Below are 20103 nucleotides of genomic sequence, written 5' to 3' on the forward strand. Positions count from 1 at the left end.
GGAGTGCAAGAACAACAAGTGGAGGCAGTCACTAACCCCACATATATGGAAACCATCAACACAACAAAAATTTGAACAGCACATTCCAACTAAATGATACAAAATGTATGCAGGTGCAAGAACACCTGTGACTGCAGATATACAGCAGACAAAAAATGGCGACAGCACCCTGCGACACTAATGCCACCTAAACCACTAAATATAAATAAATATGCACTAAAGCTAAATCTACTTACAAATAGGGAGGTTCTTAGTGCACATTTTGATCAAAAAGTGTTAGCCCACCTGCCACGACAAGGCGACCTCTGTAAGGTGGGAACCTACGCTGCACATACACCCAGAACTGGGACTAAGCCTACATATATATATATACCTGGGGATGGTAGGATCCAGCATTGAACTGATTAAAATCACCCAGGGCAGAATGGGAGGAGTGCAAGAACAACAAGTGGAGGCAGTCACTAACCCCACATATATGGAAACCATCAACACAACAAAAATTTGAACAGCACATTCCAACTAAATGATACAAAATGTATGCAGGTGCAAGAACACCTGTGACTGCAGATATACAGCAGACAAAAAATGGCGACAGCACCCTGCGACACTAATGCCACCTAAACCACTAAATATAAATAAATATGCACTAAAGCTAAATCTACTTACAAATAGGGAGGTTCTTAGTGCACATTTTGATCAAAAAGTGTTAGCCCACCTGCCACGACAAGGCGACCTCTGTAAGGTGGGAACCTACGCTGCACATACACCCAGAACTGGGACTAAGCCTACATATATATATATACCTGGGGATGGTAGGATCCAGCATTGAACTGATTAAAATCACCCAGGGCAGAATGGGAGGAGTGCAAGAACAACAAGTGGAGGCAGTCACTAACCCCACATATATGGAAACCATCAACACAACAAAAATTTGAACAGCACATTCCAACTAAATGATACAAAATGTATGCAGGTGCAAGAACACCTGTGACTGCAGATATACAGCAGACAAAAAATGGCGACAGCACCCTGCGACACTAATGCCACCTAAACCACTAAATATAAATAAATATGCACTAAAGCTAAATCTACTTACAAATAGGGAGGTTCTTAGTGCACATTTTGATCAAAAAGTGTTAGCCCACCTGCCACGACAAGGCGACCTCTGTAAGGTGGGAACCTACGCTGCACATACACCCAGAACTGGGACTAAGCCTACATATATATATATACCTGGGGATGGTAGGATCCAGCATTGAACTGATTAAAATCACCCAGGGCAGAATGGGAGGAGTGCAAGAACAACAAGTGGAGGCAGTCACTAACCCCACATATATGGAAACCATCAACACAACAAAAATTTGAACAGCACATTCCAACTAAATGATACAAAATGTATGCAGGTGCAAGAACACCTGTGACTGCAGATATACAGCAGACAAAAAATGGCGACAGCACCCTGCGACACTAATGCCACCTAAACCACTAAATATAAATAAATATGCACTAAAGCTAAATCTACTTACAAATAGGGAGGTTCTTAGTGCACATTTTGATCAAAAAGTGTTAGCCCACCTGCCACGACAAGGCGACCTCTGTAAGGTGGGAACCTACGCTGCACATACACCCAGAACTGGGACTAAGCCTACATATATATATATACCTGGGGATGGTAGGATCCAGCATTGAACTGATTAAAATCACCCAGGGCAGAATGGGAGGAGTGCAAGAACAACAAGTGGAGGCAGTCACTAACCCCACATATATGGAAACCATCAACACAACAAAAATTTGAACAGCACATTCCAACTAAATGATACAAAATGTATGCAGGTGCAAGAACACCTGTGACTGCAGATATACAGCAGACAAAAAATGGCGACAGCACCCTGCGACACTAATGCCACCTAAACCACTAAATATAAATAAATATGCACTAAAGCTAAATCTACTTACAAATAGGGAGGTTCTTAGTGCACATTTTGATCAAAAAGTGTTAGCCCACCTGCCACGACAAGGCGACCTCTGTAAGGTGGGAACCTACGCTGCACATACACCCAGAACTGGGACTAAGCCTACATATATATATATACCTGGGGATGGTAGGATCCAGCATTGAACTGATTAAAATCACCCAGGGCAGAATGGGAGGAGTGCAAGAACAACAAGTGGAGGCAGTCACTAACCCCACATATATGGAAACCATCAACACAACAAAAATTTGAACAGCACATTCCAACTAAATGATACAAAATGTATGCAGGTGCAAGAACACCTGTGACTGCAGATATACAGCAGACAAAAAATGGCGACAGCACCCTGCGACACTAATGCCACCTAAACCACTAAATATAAATAAATATGCACTAAAGCTAAATCTACTTACAAATAGGGAGGTTCTTAGTGCACATTTTGATCAAAAAGTGTTAGCCCACCTGCCACGACAAGGCGACCTCTGTAAGGTGGGAACCTACGCTGCACATACACCCAGAACTGGGACTAAGCCTACATATATATATATACCTGGGGATGGTAGGATCCAGCATTGAACTGATTAAAATCACCCAGGGCAGAATGGGAGGAGTGCAAGAACAACAAGTGGAGGCAGTCACTAACCCCACATATATGGAAACCATCAACACAACAAAAATTTGAACAGCACATTCCAACTAAATGATACAAAATGTATGCAGGTGCAAGAACACCTGTGACTGCAGATATACAGCAGACAAAAAATGGCGACAGCACCCTGCGACACTAATGCCACCTAAACCACTAAATATAAATAAATATGCACTAAAGCTAAATCTACTTACAAATAGGGAGGTTCTTAGTGCACATTTTGATCAAAAAGTGTTAGCCCACCTGCCACGACAAGGCGACCTCTGTAAGGTGGGAACCTACGCTGCACATACACCCAGAACTGGGACTAAGCCTACATATATATATATACCTGGGGATGGTAGGATCCAGCATTGAACTGATTAAAATCACCCAGGGCAGAATGGGAGGAGTGCAAGAACAACAAGTGGAGGCAGTCACTAACCCCACATATATGGAAACCATCAACACAACAAAAATTTGAACAGCACATTCCAACTAAATGATACAAAATGTATGCAGGTGCAAGAACACCTGTGACTGCAGATATACAGCAGACAAAAAATGGCGACAGCACCCTGCGACACTAATGCCACCTAAACCACTAAATATAAATAAATATGCACTAAAGCTAAATCTACTTACAAATAGGGAGGTTCTTAGTGCACATTTTGATCAAAAAGTGTTAGCCCACCTGCCACGACAAGGCGACCTCTGTAAGGTGGGAACCTACGCTGCACATACACCCAGAACTGGGACTAAGCCTACATATATATATATACCTGGGGATGGTAGGATCCAGCATTGAACTGATTAAAATCACCCAGGGCAGAATGGGAGGAGTGCAAGAACAACAAGTGGAGGCAGTCACTAACCCCACATATATGGAAACCATCAACACAACAAAAATTTGAACAGCACATTCCAACTAAATGATACAAAATGTATGCAGGTGCAAGAACACCTGTGACTGCAGATATACAGCAGACAAAAAATGGCGACAGCACCCTGCGACACTAATGCCACCTAAACCACTAAATATAAATAAATATGCACTAAAGCTAAATCTACTTACAAATAGGGAGGTTCTTAGTGCACATTTTGATCAAAAAGTGTTAGCCCACCTGCCACGACAAGGCGACCTCTGTAAGGTGGGAACCTACGCTGCACATACACCCAGAACTGGGACTAAGCCTACATATATATATATACCTGGGGATGGTAGGATCCAGCATTGAACTGATTAAAATCACCCAGGGCAGAATGGGAGGAGTGCAAGAACAACAAGTGGAGGCAGTCACTAACCCCACATATATGGAAACCATCAACACAACAAAAATTTGAACAGCACATTCCAACTAAATGATACAAAATGTATGCAGGTGCAAGAACACCTGTGACTGCAGATATACAGCAGACAAAAAATGGCGACAGCACCCTGCGACACTAATGCCACCTAAACCACTAAATATAAATAAATATGCACTAAAGCTAAATCTACTTACAAATAGGGAGGTTCTTAGTGCACATTTTGATCAAAAAGTGTTAGCCCACCTGCCACGACAAGGCGACCTCTGTAAGGTGGGAACCTACGCTGCACATACACCCAGAACTGGGACTAAGCCTACATATATATATATACCTGGGGATGGTAGGATCCAGCATTGAACTGATTAAAATCACCCAGGGCAGAATGGGAGGAGTGCAAGAACAACAAGTGGAGGCAGTCACTAACCCCACATATATGGAAACCATCAACACAACAAAAATTTGAACAGCACATTCCAACTAAATGATACAAAATGTATGCAGGTGCAAGAACACCTGTGACTGCAGATATACAGCAGACAAAAAATGGCGACAGCACCCTGCGACACTAATGCCACCTAAACCACTAAATATAAATAAATATGCACTAAAGCTAAATCTACTTACAAATAGGGAGGTTCTTAGTGCACATTTTGATCAAAAAGTGTTAGCCCACCTGCCACGACAAGGCGACCTCTGTAAGGTGGGAACCTACGCTGCACATACACCCAGAACTGGGACTAAGCCTACATATATATATATACCTGGGGATGGTAGGATCCAGCATTGAACTGATTAAAATCACCCAGGGCAGAATGGGAGGAGTGCAAGAACAACAAGTGGAGGCAGTCACTAACCCCACATATATGGAAACCATCAACACAACAAAAATTTGAACAGCACATTCCAACTAAATGATACAAAATGTATGCAGGTGCAAGAACACCTGTGACTGCAGATATACAGCAGACAAAAAATGGCGACAGCACCCTGCGACACTAATGCCACCTAAACCACTAAATATAAATAAATATGCACTAAAGCTAAATCTACTTACAAATAGGGAGGTTCTTAGTGCACATTTTGATCAAAAAGTGTTAGCCCACCTGCCACGACAAGGCGACCTCTGTAAGGTGGGAACCTACGCTGCACATACACCCAGAACTGGGACTAAGCCTACATATATATATATACCTGGGGATGGTAGGATCCAGCATTGAACTGATGAACTTTTTGATCAAAATGTGCACTAAGAACCTCCCTATTTGTAAGTAGATTTAGCTTTAGTGCATATTTATTTATATTTAGTGGTTTAGGTGGCATTAGTGTCGCAGGGTGCTGTCGCCATTTTTTGTCTGCTGTATATCTGCAGTCACAGGTGTTCTTGCACCTGCATACATTTTGTATCATTTAGTTGGAATGTGCTGTTCAAATTTTTGTTGTGTTGATGGTTTCCATATATGTGGGGTTAGTGACTGCCTCCACTTGTTGTTCTTGCACTCCTCCCATTCTGCCCTGGGTGATTTTAATCAGTTCAATGCTGGATCCTACCATCCCCAGGTATATATATATATGTAGGCTTAGTCCCAGTTCTGGGTGTATGTGCAGCGTAGGTTCCCACCTTACAGAGGTCGCCTTGTCGTGGCAGGTGGGCTAACACTTTTTGATCAAAATGTGCACTAAGAACCTCCCTATTTGTAAGTAGATTTAGCTTTAGTGCATATTTATTTATATTTAGTGGTTTAGGTGGCATTAGTGTCGCAGGGTGCTGTCGCCATTTTTTGTCTGCTGTATATCTGCAGTCACAGGTGTTCTTGCACCTGCATACATTTTGTATCATTTAGTTGGAATGTGCTGTTCAAATTTTTGTTGTGTTGATGGTTTCCATATATGTGGGGTTAGTGACTGCCTCCACTTGTTGTTCTTGCACTCCTCCCATTCTGCCCTGGGTGATTTTAATCAGTTCAATGCTGGATCCTACCATCCCCAGGTATATATATATATGTAGGCTTAGTCCCAGTTCTGGGTGTATGTGCAGCGTAGGTTCCCACCTTACAGAGGTCGCCTTGTCGTGGCAGGTGGGCTAACACTTTTTGATCAAAATGTGCACTAAGAACCTCCCTATTTGTAAGTAGATTTAGCTTTAGTGCATATTTATTTATATTTAGTGGTTTAGGTGGCATTAGTGTCGCAGGGTGCTGTCGCCATTTTTTGTCTGCTGTATATCTGCAGTCACAGGTGTTCTTGCACCTGCATACATTTTGTATCATTTAGTTGGAATGTGCTGTTCAAATTTTTGTTGTGTTGATGGTTTCCATATATGTGGGGTTAGTGACTGCCTCCACTTGTTGTTCTTGCACTCCTCCCATTCTGCCCTGGGTGATTTTAATCAGTTCAATGCTGGATCCTACCATCCCCAGGTATATATATATATGTAGGCTTAGTCCCAGTTCTGGGTGTATGTGCAGCGTAGGTTCCCACCTTACAGAGGTCGCCTTGTCGTGGCAGGTGGGCTAACACTTTTTGATCAAAATGTGCACTAAGAACCTCCCTATTTGTAAGTAGATTTAGCTTTAGTGCATATTTATTTATATTTAGTGGTTTAGGTGGCATTAGTGTCGCAGGGTGCTGTCGCCATTTTTTGTCTGCTGTATATCTGCAGTCACAGGTGTTCTTGCACCTGCATACATTTTGTATCATTTAGTTGGAATGTGCTGTTCAAATTTTTGTTGTGTTGATGGTTTCCATATATGTGGGGTTAGTGACTGCCTCCACTTGTTGTTCTTGCACTCCTCCCATTCTGCCCTGGGTGATTTTAATCAGTTCAATGCTGGATCCTACCATCCCCAGGTATATATATATATGTAGGCTTAGTCCCAGTTCTGGGTGTATGTGCAGCGTAGGTTCCCACCTTACAGAGGTCGCCTTGTCGTGGCAGGTGGGCTAACACTTTTTGATCAAAATGTGCACTAAGAACCTCCCTATTTGTAAGTAGATTTAGCTTTAGTGCATATTTATTTATATTTAGTGGTTTAGGTGGCATTAGTGTCGCAGGGTGCTGTCGCCATTTTTTGTCTGCTGTATATCTGCAGTCACAGGTGTTCTTGCACCTGCATACATTTTGTATCATTTAGTTGGAATGTGCTGTTCAAATTTTTGTTGTGTTGATGGTTTCCATATATGTGGGGTTAGTGACTGCCTCCACTTGTTGTTCTTGCACTCCTCCCATTCTGCCCTGGGTGATTTTAATCAGTTCAATGCTGGATCCTACCATCCCCAGGTATATATATATATGTAGGCTTAGTCCCAGTTCTGGGTGTATGTGCAGCGTAGGTTCCCACCTTACAGAGGTCGCCTTGTCGTGGCAGGTGGGCTAACACTTTTTGATCAAAATGTGCACTAAGAACCTCCCTATTTGTAAGTAGATTTAGCTTTAGTGCATATTTATTTATATTTAGTGGTTTAGGTGGCATTAGTGTCGCAGGGTGCTGTCGCCATTTTTTGTCTGCTGTATATCTGCAGTCACAGGTGTTCTTGCACCTGCATACATTTTGTATCATTTAGTTGGAATGTGCTGTTCAAATTTTTGTTGTGTTGATGGTTTCCATATATGTGGGGTTAGTGACTGCCTCCACTTGTTGTTCTTGCACTCCTCCCATTCTGCCCTGGGTGATTTTAATCAGTTCAATGCTGGATCCTACCATCCCCAGGTATATATATATATGTAGGCTTAGTCCCAGTTCTGGGTGTATGTGCAGCGTAGGTTCCCACCTTACAGAGGTCGCCTTGTCGTGGCAGGTGGGCTAACACTTTTTGATCAAAATGTGCACTAAGAACCTCCCTATTTGTAAGTAGATTTAGCTTTAGTGCATATTTATTTATATTTAGTGGTTTAGGTGGCATTAGTGTCGCAGGGTGCTGTCGCCATTTTTTGTCTGCTGTATATCTGCAGTCACAGGTGTTCTTGCACCTGCATACATTTTGTATCATTTAGTTGGAATGTGCTGTTCAAATTTTTGTTGTGTTGATGGTTTCCATATATGTGGGGTTAGTGACTGCCTCCACTTGTTGTTCTTGCACTCCTCCCATTCTGCCCTGGGTGATTTTAATCAGTTCAATGCTGGATCCTACCATCCCCAGGTATATATATATATGTAGGCTTAGTCCCAGTTCTGGGTGTATGTGCAGCGTAGGTTCCCACCTTACAGAGGTCGCCTTGTCGTGGCAGGTGGGCTAACACTTTTTGATCAAAATGTGCACTAAGAACCTCCCTATTTGTAAGTAGATTTAGCTTTAGTGCATATTTATTTATATTTAGTGGTTTAGGTGGCATTAGTGTCGCAGGGTGCTGTCGCCATTTTTTGTCTGCTGTATATCTGCAGTCACAGGTGTTCTTGCACCTGCATACATTTTGTATCATTTAGTTGGAATGTGCTGTTCAAATTTTTGTTGTGTTGATGGTTTCCATATATGTGGGGTTAGTGACTGCCTCCACTTGTTGTTCTTGCACTCCTCCCATTCTGCCCTGGGTGATTTTAATCAGTTCAATGCTGGATCCTACCATCCCCAGGTATATATATATATGTAGGCTTAGTCCCAGTTCTGGGTGTATGTGCAGCGTAGGTTCCCACCTTACAGAGGTCGCCTTGTCGTGGCAGGTGGGCTAACACTTTTTGATCAAAATGTGCACTAAGAACCTCCCTATTTGTAAGTAGATTTAGCTTTAGTGCATATTTATTTATATTTAGTGGTTTAGGTGGCATTAGTGTCGCAGGGTGCTGTCGCCATTTTTTGTCTGCTGTATATCTGCAGTCACAGGTGTTCTTGCACCTGCATACATTTTGTATCATTTAGTTGGAATGTGCTGTTCAAATTTTTGTTGTGTTGATGGTTTCCATATATGTGGGGTTAGTGACTGCCTCCACTTGTTGTTCTTGCACTCCTCCCATTCTGCCCTGGGTGATTTTAATCAGTTCAATGCTGGATCCTACCATCCCCAGGTATATATATATATGTAGGCTTAGTCCCAGTTCTGGGTGTATGTGCAGCGTAGGTTCCCACCTTACAGAGGTCGCCTTGTCGTGGCAGGTGGGCTAACACTTTTTGATCAAAATGTGCACTAAGAACCTCCCTATTTGTAAGTAGATTTAGCTTTAGTGCATATTTATTTATATTTAGTGGTTTAGGTGGCATTAGTGTCGCAGGGTGCTGTCGCCATTTTTTGTCTGCTGTATATCTGCAGTCACAGGTGTTCTTGCACCTGCATACATTTTGTATCATTTAGTTGGAATGTGCTGTTCAAATTTTTGTTGTGTTGATGGTTTCCATATATGTGGGGTTAGTGACTGCCTCCACTTGTTGTTCTTGCACTCCTCCCATTCTGCCCTGGGTGATTTTAATCAGTTCAATGCTGGATCCTACCATCCCCAGGTATATATATATATGTAGGCTTAGTCCCAGTTCTGGGTGTATGTGCAGCGTAGGTTCCCACCTTACAGAGGTCGCCTTGTCGTGGCAGGTGGGCTAACACTTTTTGATCAAAATGTGCACTAAGAACCTCCCTATTTGTAAGTAGATTTAGCTTTAGTGCATATTTATTTATATTTAGTGGTTTAGGTGGCATTAGTGTCGCAGGGTGCTGTCGCCATTTTTTGTCTGCTGTATATCTGCAGTCACAGGTGTTCTTGCACCTGCATACATTTTGTATCATTTAGTTGGAATGTGCTGTTCAAATTTTTGTTGTGTTGATGGTTTCCATATATGTGGGGTTAGTGACTGCCTCCACTTGTTGTTCTTGCACTCCTCCCATTCTGCCCTGGGTGATTTTAATCAGTTCAATGCTGGATCCTACCATCCCCAGGTATATATATATATGTAGGCTTAGTCCCAGTTCTGGGTGTATGTGCAGCGTAGGTTCCCACCTTACAGAGGTCGCCTTGTCGTGGCAGGTGGGCTAACACTTTTTGATCAAAATGTGCACTAAGAACCTCCCTATTTGTAAGTAGATTTAGCTTTAGTGCATATTTATTTATATTTAGTGGTTTAGGTGGCATTAGTGTCGCAGGGTGCTGTCGCCATTTTTTGTCTGCTGTATATCTGCAGTCACAGGTGTTCTTGCACCTGCATACATTTTGTATCATTTAGTTGGAATGTGCTGTTCAAATTTTTGTTGTGTTGATGGTTTCCATATATGTGGGGTTAGTGACTGCCTCCACTTGTTGTTCTTGCACTCCTCCCATTCTGCCCTGGGTGATTTTAATCAGTTCAATGCTGGATCCTACCATCCCCAGGTATATATATATATGTAGGCTTAGTCCCAGTTCTGGGTGTATGTGCAGCGTAGGTTCCCACCTTACAGAGGTCGCCTTGTCGTGGCAGGTGGGCTAACACTTTTTGATCAAAATGTGCACTAAGAACCTCCCTATTTGTAAGTAGATTTAGCTTTAGTGCATATTTATTTATATTTAGTGGTTTAGGTGGCATTAGTGTCGCAGGGTGCTGTCGCCATTTTTTGTCTGCTGTATATCTGCAGTCACAGGTGTTCTTGCACCTGCATACATTTTGTATCATTTAGTTGGAATGTGCTGTTCAAATTTTTGTTGTGTTGATGGTTTCCATATATGTGGGGTTAGTGACTGCCTCCACTTGTTGTTCTTGCACTCCTCCCATTCTGCCCTGGGTGATTTTAATCAGTTCAATGCTGGATCCTACCATCCCCAGGTATATATATATATGTAGGCTTAGTCCCAGTTCTGGGTGTATGTGCAGCGTAGGTTCCCACCTTACAGAGGTCGCCTTGTCGTGGCAGGTGGGCTAACACTTTTTGATCAAAATGTGCACTAAGAACCTCCCTATTTGTAAGTAGATTTAGCTTTAGTGCATATTTATTTATATTTAGTGGTTTAGGTGGCATTAGTGTCGCAGGGTGCTGTCGCCATTTTTTGTCTGCTGTATATCTGCAGTCACAGGTGTTCTTGCACCTGCATACATTTTGTATCATTTAGTTGGAATGTGCTGTTCAAATTTTTGTTGTGTTGATGGTTTCCATATATGTGGGGTTAGTGACTGCCTCCACTTGTTGTTCTTGCACTCCTCCCATTCTGCCCTGGGTGATTTTAATCAGTTCAATGCTGGATCCTACCATCCCCAGGTATATATATATATGTAGGCTTAGTCCCAGTTCTGGGTGTATGTGCAGCGTAGGTTCCCACCTTACAGAGGTCGCCTTGTCGTGGCAGGTGGGCTAACACTTTTTGATCAAAATGTGCACTAAGAACCTCCCTATTTGTAAGTAGATTTAGCTTTAGTGCATATTTATTTATATTTAGTGGTTTAGGTGGCATTAGTGTCGCAGGGTGCTGTCGCCATTTTTTGTCTGCTATATATATATATATACACATACACACACTCATATATATACACTCATATACACACACACACACATATATACACACTTTATTTAACACTTACCTTTCTCAGGATTTCTTCTCTCCTGTGTCTGGAGTTTTGAAGGCGCAGTGATTGGTTCAGGACCTTTGATCACGTAATAGTCATGTGATGTTCCCAAAGGTCCTGAAATAACTGATACCAGCAGATGGAGGAGGCTTCTGTATACACCATTTCTTTATATCACAGTTTAGTCCCCACATACACATGGCCGATTTTAGCTTTTCTGCTTCCTGAGGCGAAAACTTAAATGGCCCCCCCCAGATTTTGATTGACATCTCCCTGGCTGTTCTACATCACTACCAGCCTCCTCAAACTCTTGCTGATGCACCGTTGACTTGTACTCCCCTGGCATGCGTGGTACATCGATAAAGCCGGGCAGAGTACAGCTCGCTGCACGGTGCGTGCCCAAGTAGTACAAGGCAATGGCGCATCTGAGAAAGTTGTATCAGCCAGGGGGATATCAATCAAACATGGAAAGGTGGGTTTGGAGGCAGGATGATGTGACTCTTTAGGATAATGAGTAATTAGCATATAGTGAGCCATTTTGAAAGTTGATTTTATAGATTTTGCTGCATCTGTAAATATTGTCAAGTCATGTATTACCACAATGTGGCAGTTCAATGGGTTAAAACTACCAGACAGGTTCCCCATTAAATATACAATGAATTGAAAACAATTCCATCTGCCCTGCAATTTTGTTATTATAAATATATCCTACAAAATTACAGCACCAAAACCAAGCTCTGACATATATACAGCACAAGAACCAAGCTCAATACATTAATACAGTAGCAGAACAAAGCTCAGTACATAAATACAACACCAGAACCAAGCTCAGTGCATATATACAGCACCAGAACAAAGCTTAGTACATAAATACAACACCAGAACAAAGTTCAGTACATATATACAGCTCCAGAACCAAGCTCAGTACATATATACAGAACCAGAACAAAGCTCAGTACATAAATACAACACCAGAACAAAGCTCAGTACATATATATACACAACACCAGACTCAAGCTCAGTACATATATACAGCATGAGAACTAAGCAAAATACATATATTCAGCCGCGTGCTTGAGACCCCTGCTTTAAGCAATTCCAAAGCTACAATACATTTGTACAGTATAATGTCACAGAGTTTTTGCATTAGTGCAGAACATTCTTTTTCAGTTGTATTGCGCTTAAGGCCCATTGCACACGACCGTAAGATCACCCGTAATTACGGTCCGTAATTACGGAACGATTAATTTCTATGGCCGACAAACACATTCCCATATATTTATGGGAAGGTGTCCGTGCCATAGAAACTTGCCGAAAAAAATAGGACATGTCCTATTTTTTTATTTTACAGACCATGCTCCCATAATTTATAATGGGAGCACGGCCCGTAAATAGGGACGGCTGTCCGCGGCCGGCCGTGCCCATAATTATGAGTCATAATTACGGGCACGGTCCTGTGCATGGAGCCTAAGGCATTCTTCTTCTCATTTCACGTTCTAATGGACACTTGATAGATCCTTTTTTGCTTTTTGAAGTTCGTTCAGCAGTAAGTTTGATATCATAAGACTTCCAGACAGCCTTTAACATTTCAGTGTAGTGAAAGTGGGTAAATTATTTCATTGTACTTTTTAGGTCCAAAATTCAGTTTGGATTAATTTCTTATTCTATCTTTATATAAGTCAGAGTTTCGGTTTTTGGGATGCGGAACTCTTAATTCCCTGTGTAGACATTGAGTTAAATGATGTAGGTCTGAAACCATCTATAGGGGCCGTTTAGGTGCTTACTACGTTTTATCATTCAACCAATATCTATGCAGGGATTGGAGCTCTGTATAAAAAGAAAACGGAGCTCTGACCGCTAAAAAAGACCAATAAAGAAGTAAATCAGAAACCTGATTGTTTTAGGTATCGCTGGTTATACACACTTATTACACAATATCACAATTTGAGAGATCACAATGTGAGAAAACGCTGATGTTAATTCCCCAGATCTTACCTTACTCGTTACATGAAATAATAAAATTTTTAATTTTGCACAGACTATACAATAGACCATTAAGGTTGAATAAAATGAAAATTAGAGGCAGCTCTAAGTGCCCCAAGTGCAGGTCCACTGATGCTGACTTAATGCATATTCTGTGGTTATTCTCAGGCTGCAGAGGTTTTGGGAGACCATAGATGAAAAGATACAAAATATATTTTTGTTCCAGATCTTGGCTGATCTGAGAATGTGTTTTTCGGGATGATAGCTTGCTGAGCTGTACAATCACCGATAGAAGGTGTTTGATGAAGCTTCTTTTCCTAACAATCTCTCAAATATAAATGTCACACCTATTTACTACTTAGCAGGACATGGCACACAGCAAAAGAAAAATAAGCCTCTACAAGAAAAAAAATGGCAATGTTGTCATGGCACTTAAAGGGGTTAAAAGGAAGCCGAAAGTAGATCACCGCGGGTCCTACTGTTAAAACCCCCGGCAATCACCCGCTGTCGCCGGGGGAAGCTGTATTAAGGCATATGTAGCATTACATGGTGGCCATTCAAATGTAATGCATGGACACACTGGATCCGCTAGAGCAACTCTGTGTTCTGGTACATAGAGGGGGGGGGGGGGCTCTAGTAGAGCATATGGACAGGTGTAGATGGCCAGACACAATCCCGCTTGCACTAATAATTAAATAGTTGTATTAACTACCCAGATATTGTTTGGGGTCATGGCTCTGCTTCAACTGCAAAAGGGAAGAACGTTGTTCAATTTGTTCCCGGATAATTTTATGAGCCAGTTTGTGGAAGAAGTGAAGCTCTGTTGGATCTGATAATTTGTAACAATACAGAGCTTGTTGGGAATGTCACTGTTTGCGAAAACTTTGGTAACAGTGACCAAAATATAATGTAATTTTGCCTGATCTGTAAAAAAAAAACAAAAAAAAAAACACGGGCCAGTAGGACAAAAACATTTAATTTGAAAAAGGGGAATTTCCCCAGGTTGAGGGCTTCAGAGCATAGCCTAAGTGCAACTAATGTCAAATAACAATACAAATGCTAAATGGTAGTGCTTTTTAATCTACTATCGCTAATTATAGTGCAAAATGTATTCCTATAGGTAACAAGGATTAATGACTCAAATTAAACCCCACATGGCTTACTCCTACTGTAAAGAGGGGAATACATGACAGGAAAGGGCCAGCTTTAGCTTTTGAAAATTACAAAGAGCTTAATAAAAAAAATTATAAAATTATTTCCCCAGCTTTACTTGTGCCTGCAATGACACCACTTTCACTGATGATTCAAAACAACCCAAACATCCCAGGAGTTAAAATTGGTCGTTCAGAATATAAATTGAGCTTGTTCACAGATGACATGATCCTTACCCTTACAAAACTATTGACATTCCTTCCTAACCTTATATATCATTTAGACTCCTTTTCCACATTTTCTTCAAACAAATCGATTCAAATTGTAATGTCCCACCATCCATGTAGAAACTTCTTGACTGTAACTTTAACTTTCAAACCAGAACACATTTCATGCACTATGTAGTAATTTCTCTAACTATAGAAATAGATACACTATAAAATAAATTATACCCAAGTTCAAATTTATTAGGGAAAACCTACAAAAGTGGAATAAACTCCAACTCTCCTGGCTAGGCAGGATACACATCATAAAAATTGTGTTTTTTCCCATCTATTATATTTATTTGGATGTTTGTCCATCCCAGTTCCCCTTGAGGACCTGAAGGCTATCCAAACTGACATTTTCCAAATTATTTGGTCCAACAAACAAACCTGTATCCCCAGGAAAACTATGCATTATCACAAAAGAGTTGGAGGCCCCTTGGTTCCAAAATTTATAAAAATACAACCAAGCTGCCCGACTGACCCATATGTTACTGGTTCACTTACCAAATAACTTAGCGTTCCTCTAGGTCCGATTGCAATCAGACCTGATCTCCCCTTTTTCCTAGCAGGCTATAATTTGGATTAATTCCAAAGTACCCTCCTCACTTAAACTACACAACCTTCCTAACGTACTATTCGTTACTTCGATGTGAACTATTCATTTTAAGGGAAAACCTTCAGTCACACATTTCAGCTTCCCTCCATATACTTGGTAACCCTATGTTACCATCTGCCATTTAACGCTCTTACCACACATGGTGGTTTTCCCAAAAAGTACTTAAAGTTTAATACTTCCTAATTCCTAGAAAACTGATTCAAATTTCTTGTTTTAAAAGTGAATTATGCCCTCCCAGTTCGAGGATCTATACACTAGACATAATCTCCTCCCTTTTAAGGACTCTCTTTAGTAATTTATCTGGAATCCTGAGCTTCCGGCCGGGACTAAATTGCCCTACAGAACAACGGAAAACCAAAATGCAGATATGAACATAGCCTTAGTGTCAAGGGACTGGCGCCAGGCAAATGTGGTGCCCATTTTTAAAAATGGCTTTTGATTTTCCCTTGACCAGTAAACTTAACATCCATTGTGGGGAAAGCATTTGAGTGGCTCTTAAGCATCTATATACAGGAGTATGCGACACAAAAGAGTATTAGAAGTGACAGCCACCATGGTTTTGCAAAGGACAAAGGAGAAGTTAAACCAAGCTGATTTGGCCTAAGGTCCATATCCATGGATTTGTATTAAGTGATTCCTACCCTGAATGGTACCCGGTTATAAGTAGTGTGCCCCAAGATTCAGGGACCACTATTATTCAATAATTTATTTCTTAGTTATATAGAAGAAGGGAATAATAGCACTGTTTCTATTTTTTGCAGATGACACCAATCTATGGTACAGTCTATAGAAATTCATAAATTACGAGCCAATTTGGTTTGCAATTTTTTTATTAAAGGTTTTTCCAAATTAAAGTATTACAATGATGCAAAAACCAAGAAATCTAACCTACTTCAGTATAAAGTATAAGTTCCTACTCAATGTCGTGACAAATAAGCAGAAACTCAAAAAAGGAAAGACAAAAAAAAGACAAAACAAAAAAATTGGGAGGACACCACATAATCCATCATTAATACCTCCACCTCCAACCACAGCTGCCAAACCATACTATGTAAGCGATCATTAATCATTATCCAATTCAATTTGGCTTTAACTAGATCCAGTGGAAGCACTATCTTCTTCCTTGTGGTTATGGCAATCTTATCCGCTAAGAATATATAATAAACAAATTTATGGGCATGTTTAAATATCCCCTCGATGTACTTATTTAACAGAGCTTAAGTGGGTTACAATTGCAAATTAATGAAAGTAATGCAATACAGCAAATTATAAATTTGCCATCAAATTGACAATTAGGACATTCCCATCAAATTTACAGGGGCGTTACCATCCCGCTGCAATTCCTAAAACATAATGGAGAAGATGATGGGAACATCTGAGACAATCTTGTAGGTTTTCCCAATTCAAGCCGATTTAGACACACTGAGTGTTTGGACATCCACTTAGCAAATGTGATTCAATATGGAGTATAAGTGTAAAGTTATGCTTCTAGGTACTAATAATATGCACGCACCATAAGTCCTAGGAGGAGTTAAACTGGAAAAGTCACTTGTTGAGAAGGATCTGGGTATACTTGTAGATCATAGACTAAAAAACAGCATGCAATGTCAAACAGCTGCTTCTAAGGCCAGCAGGACATTGTTGTGTATCAAAGGAGGCATGGATTTGCGGGAAAGGGACATAATATTACAAAGAATTAATGCAGTCTCACCAAAAAATATGCAATTCAGTTCTGGGAAACAGTTCACAGAAAAAATTCCCTAGAATTGAAAACAATACAACAAAAAGCAGGTAAATGAATAAGGGGCATGAAGGATCTTAGTTCTAAGAAAATATTTAAAGAATTACATTTATTTAGTCTTAAGAAGAGACATCTACGGTGGGACATGATAAATTTGTAACGTATAAATATATAAATGGCCGATGAAAGCTGTTCTATATAAAATTCCCTCAAAAGACAAGGTGACATTCTCTTTGTCTGGAGAAAAAAGGTTCACTCTCCAGTGGTGTTGAACCTTCTTTACTGTAAAAACTTTAAATCAGTCTAATAATCTGATCAATAGCTGATCAAAACAGGCTTAGATAATTTCTTAGAGCAAAATAATATCCGTGCCTATGTAAATGTATAGAATTCTTGTTTTGAATGTTAATCCAGTCTGATCGCCACTTGGGATCAGGAGGGAAATGTTTTAATTTCAGGGCAGATTGTTTTATCCCTATTGATCCGGAGGAAGGTTAGACATCCACAAGGCATGGACCAAAGTTTCAAAGTTTACCCTTTACCTTTATTTACAGCCTGTCCCATCACTTGGTTCAACTTGATGAACATGTCTTTATTCAACTGTACTACCTATGTAACTATTGGGCAGATGTATTAATGCAGTAAAAGATTTAGAAAGTATAAACTTAGACAAGGCAGTCAGAATATGCTGCAAATTTATCACAGTGGTGAATGCTGTATAATAAATTTGACGCATTTTACTTGACCTGGTAGAGCCTTTTCTCCTTCTTAGGGCCTGTTCACATCAGCGTTGCCCTTCCGTTGAGGGGTTCCGTCTGAGGTTTCCATCTGGTTAACCCCTCAACGGAAAGCCAAACGGAAACCTTAGCTTCCGTTTGCCTCAACATTGATCTCAATAGTGACTTTGCTTCGACTGTGCTATTGATTCTGTCAAAACAACAGAACCCGTTCACAACGGTGACAAACGGAAGCCATTAATAAAGTTTCCATCACCATTGAGATCAATGGTGTTGCAAACGGAAGCTAAGGTTTTCCGCTTGCCTTTCCATTGAGGGGTTAACCCGACGGAACCTCAGACGGAACCCCTCAACGGAAGGGCAACGCTGATGCGAAAAGTGCCTTATACCACTTTTGATTTTGATTAATTTGCGACAAAGTTCTGTGCCAGTTTTTTTGGCGCATGGTGGTGCATTTTAAGCCATGCATCGTAACTGCTCCAGGATGAACCAGATTTTGGCACAATTTTCAACACATTCGAGCTGCACATCAGTACATCTGCCCCAATGTGTTTTGTCTCTCCTATATTGTCAATTTTCTCTTTCTTTTTCCAACTTTGGATGGGAAGGGTTGGGAGAGTGATGAAAGTGGAAATAGAATATAATTTGTGGAAATTGATTTGTAGCTATTGTTTCTGTCATGATCTTATAAATGTGTAAAGAAAAAGATAATAACAAACTATCTATCTATCTATCTATCTATCTATCTATCTATCTATCTATCTATCTATCTATCTATCTATCTATCTATCTATCTATCTATCTATCTATCTATCTATCTATCTATCTATCTATCTATCTATCTATCTATCTATCTATCTATCTATCTATCTATCTATCTATCTATCTATCTATCTATCTATCTATCTATCTATCTATCTATCTATCTATCTATCTATCTATCTATCTATCTATCTATCTATCTATCTATCTATCTATCTATCTATCTATCTATCTATCTATCTATCTATCTATCTATCTATCTATCTATCTATCTATCTATCTATCTATCTATCTATCTATCTATCTATCTATCTATCTATCTATCTATCTATCTATCTATCTATCTATCTATCTATCTATCTATCTATCTATCTATCTATCTATCTATCTATCTATCTATCTATCTATCTATCTATCTATCTATCTATCTATCTATCTATCTATCTATCTATCTATCTATCTATCTATCTATCTATCTATCTATCTATCTATCTATCTATCTATCTATCTATCTATCTATCTATCTATCTATCTATCTATCTATCTATCTATCTATCTATCTATCTATCTATCTATCTATCTATCTATCTATCTATCTATCTATCTATCTATCTATCTATCTATCTATCTATCTATCTATCTATCTATCTATCTATCTATCTATCTATCTATCTATCTATCTATCTATCTATCTATCTATCTATCTATCTATCTATCTATCTATCTATCTATCTATCTATCTATCTATCTATCTATCTATCTATCTATCTATCTATCTATCTATCTATCTATCTATCTATCTATCTATCTATCTATCTATCTATCTATCTATCTATCTATCTATCTATCTATCTATCTATCTATCTATCTATCTATCTATCTATCTATCTATCTATCTATCTATCTATCTATCTATCTATCTATCTATCTATCTATCTATCTATCTATCTATCTATCTATCTATCTATCTATCTATCTATCTATCTATCTATCTATCTATCTATCTATCTATCTATCTATCTATCTATCTATCTATCTATCTATCTATCTATCTATCTATCTATCTATCTATCTATCTATCTATCTATCTATCTATCTATCTATCTATCTATCTATCTATCTATCTATCTATCTATCTATCTATCTATCTATCTATCTATCTATCTATCTATCTATCTATCTATCTATCTATCTATCTATCTATCTATCTATCTATCTATCTATCTATCTATCTATCTATCTATCTATCTATCTATCTATCTATCTATCTATCTATCTATCTATCTATCTATCTATCTATCTATCTATCTATCTATCTATCTATCTATCTATCTATCTATCTATCTATCTATCTATCTATCTATCTATCTATCTATCTATCTATCTATCTATCTATCTATCTATCTATCTATCTATCTATCTATCTATCTATCTATCTATCTATCTATCTATCTATCTATCTATCTATCTATCTATCTATCT

The sequence above is a fragment of the Rhinoderma darwinii genome, chromosome 7, assembly GCF_050947455.1.
Source record: "Rhinoderma darwinii isolate aRhiDar2 chromosome 7, aRhiDar2.hap1, whole genome shotgun sequence".
NCBI classification, from domain to species: domain Eukaryota; kingdom Metazoa; phylum Chordata; class Amphibia; order Anura; family Rhinodermatidae; genus Rhinoderma; species Rhinoderma darwinii.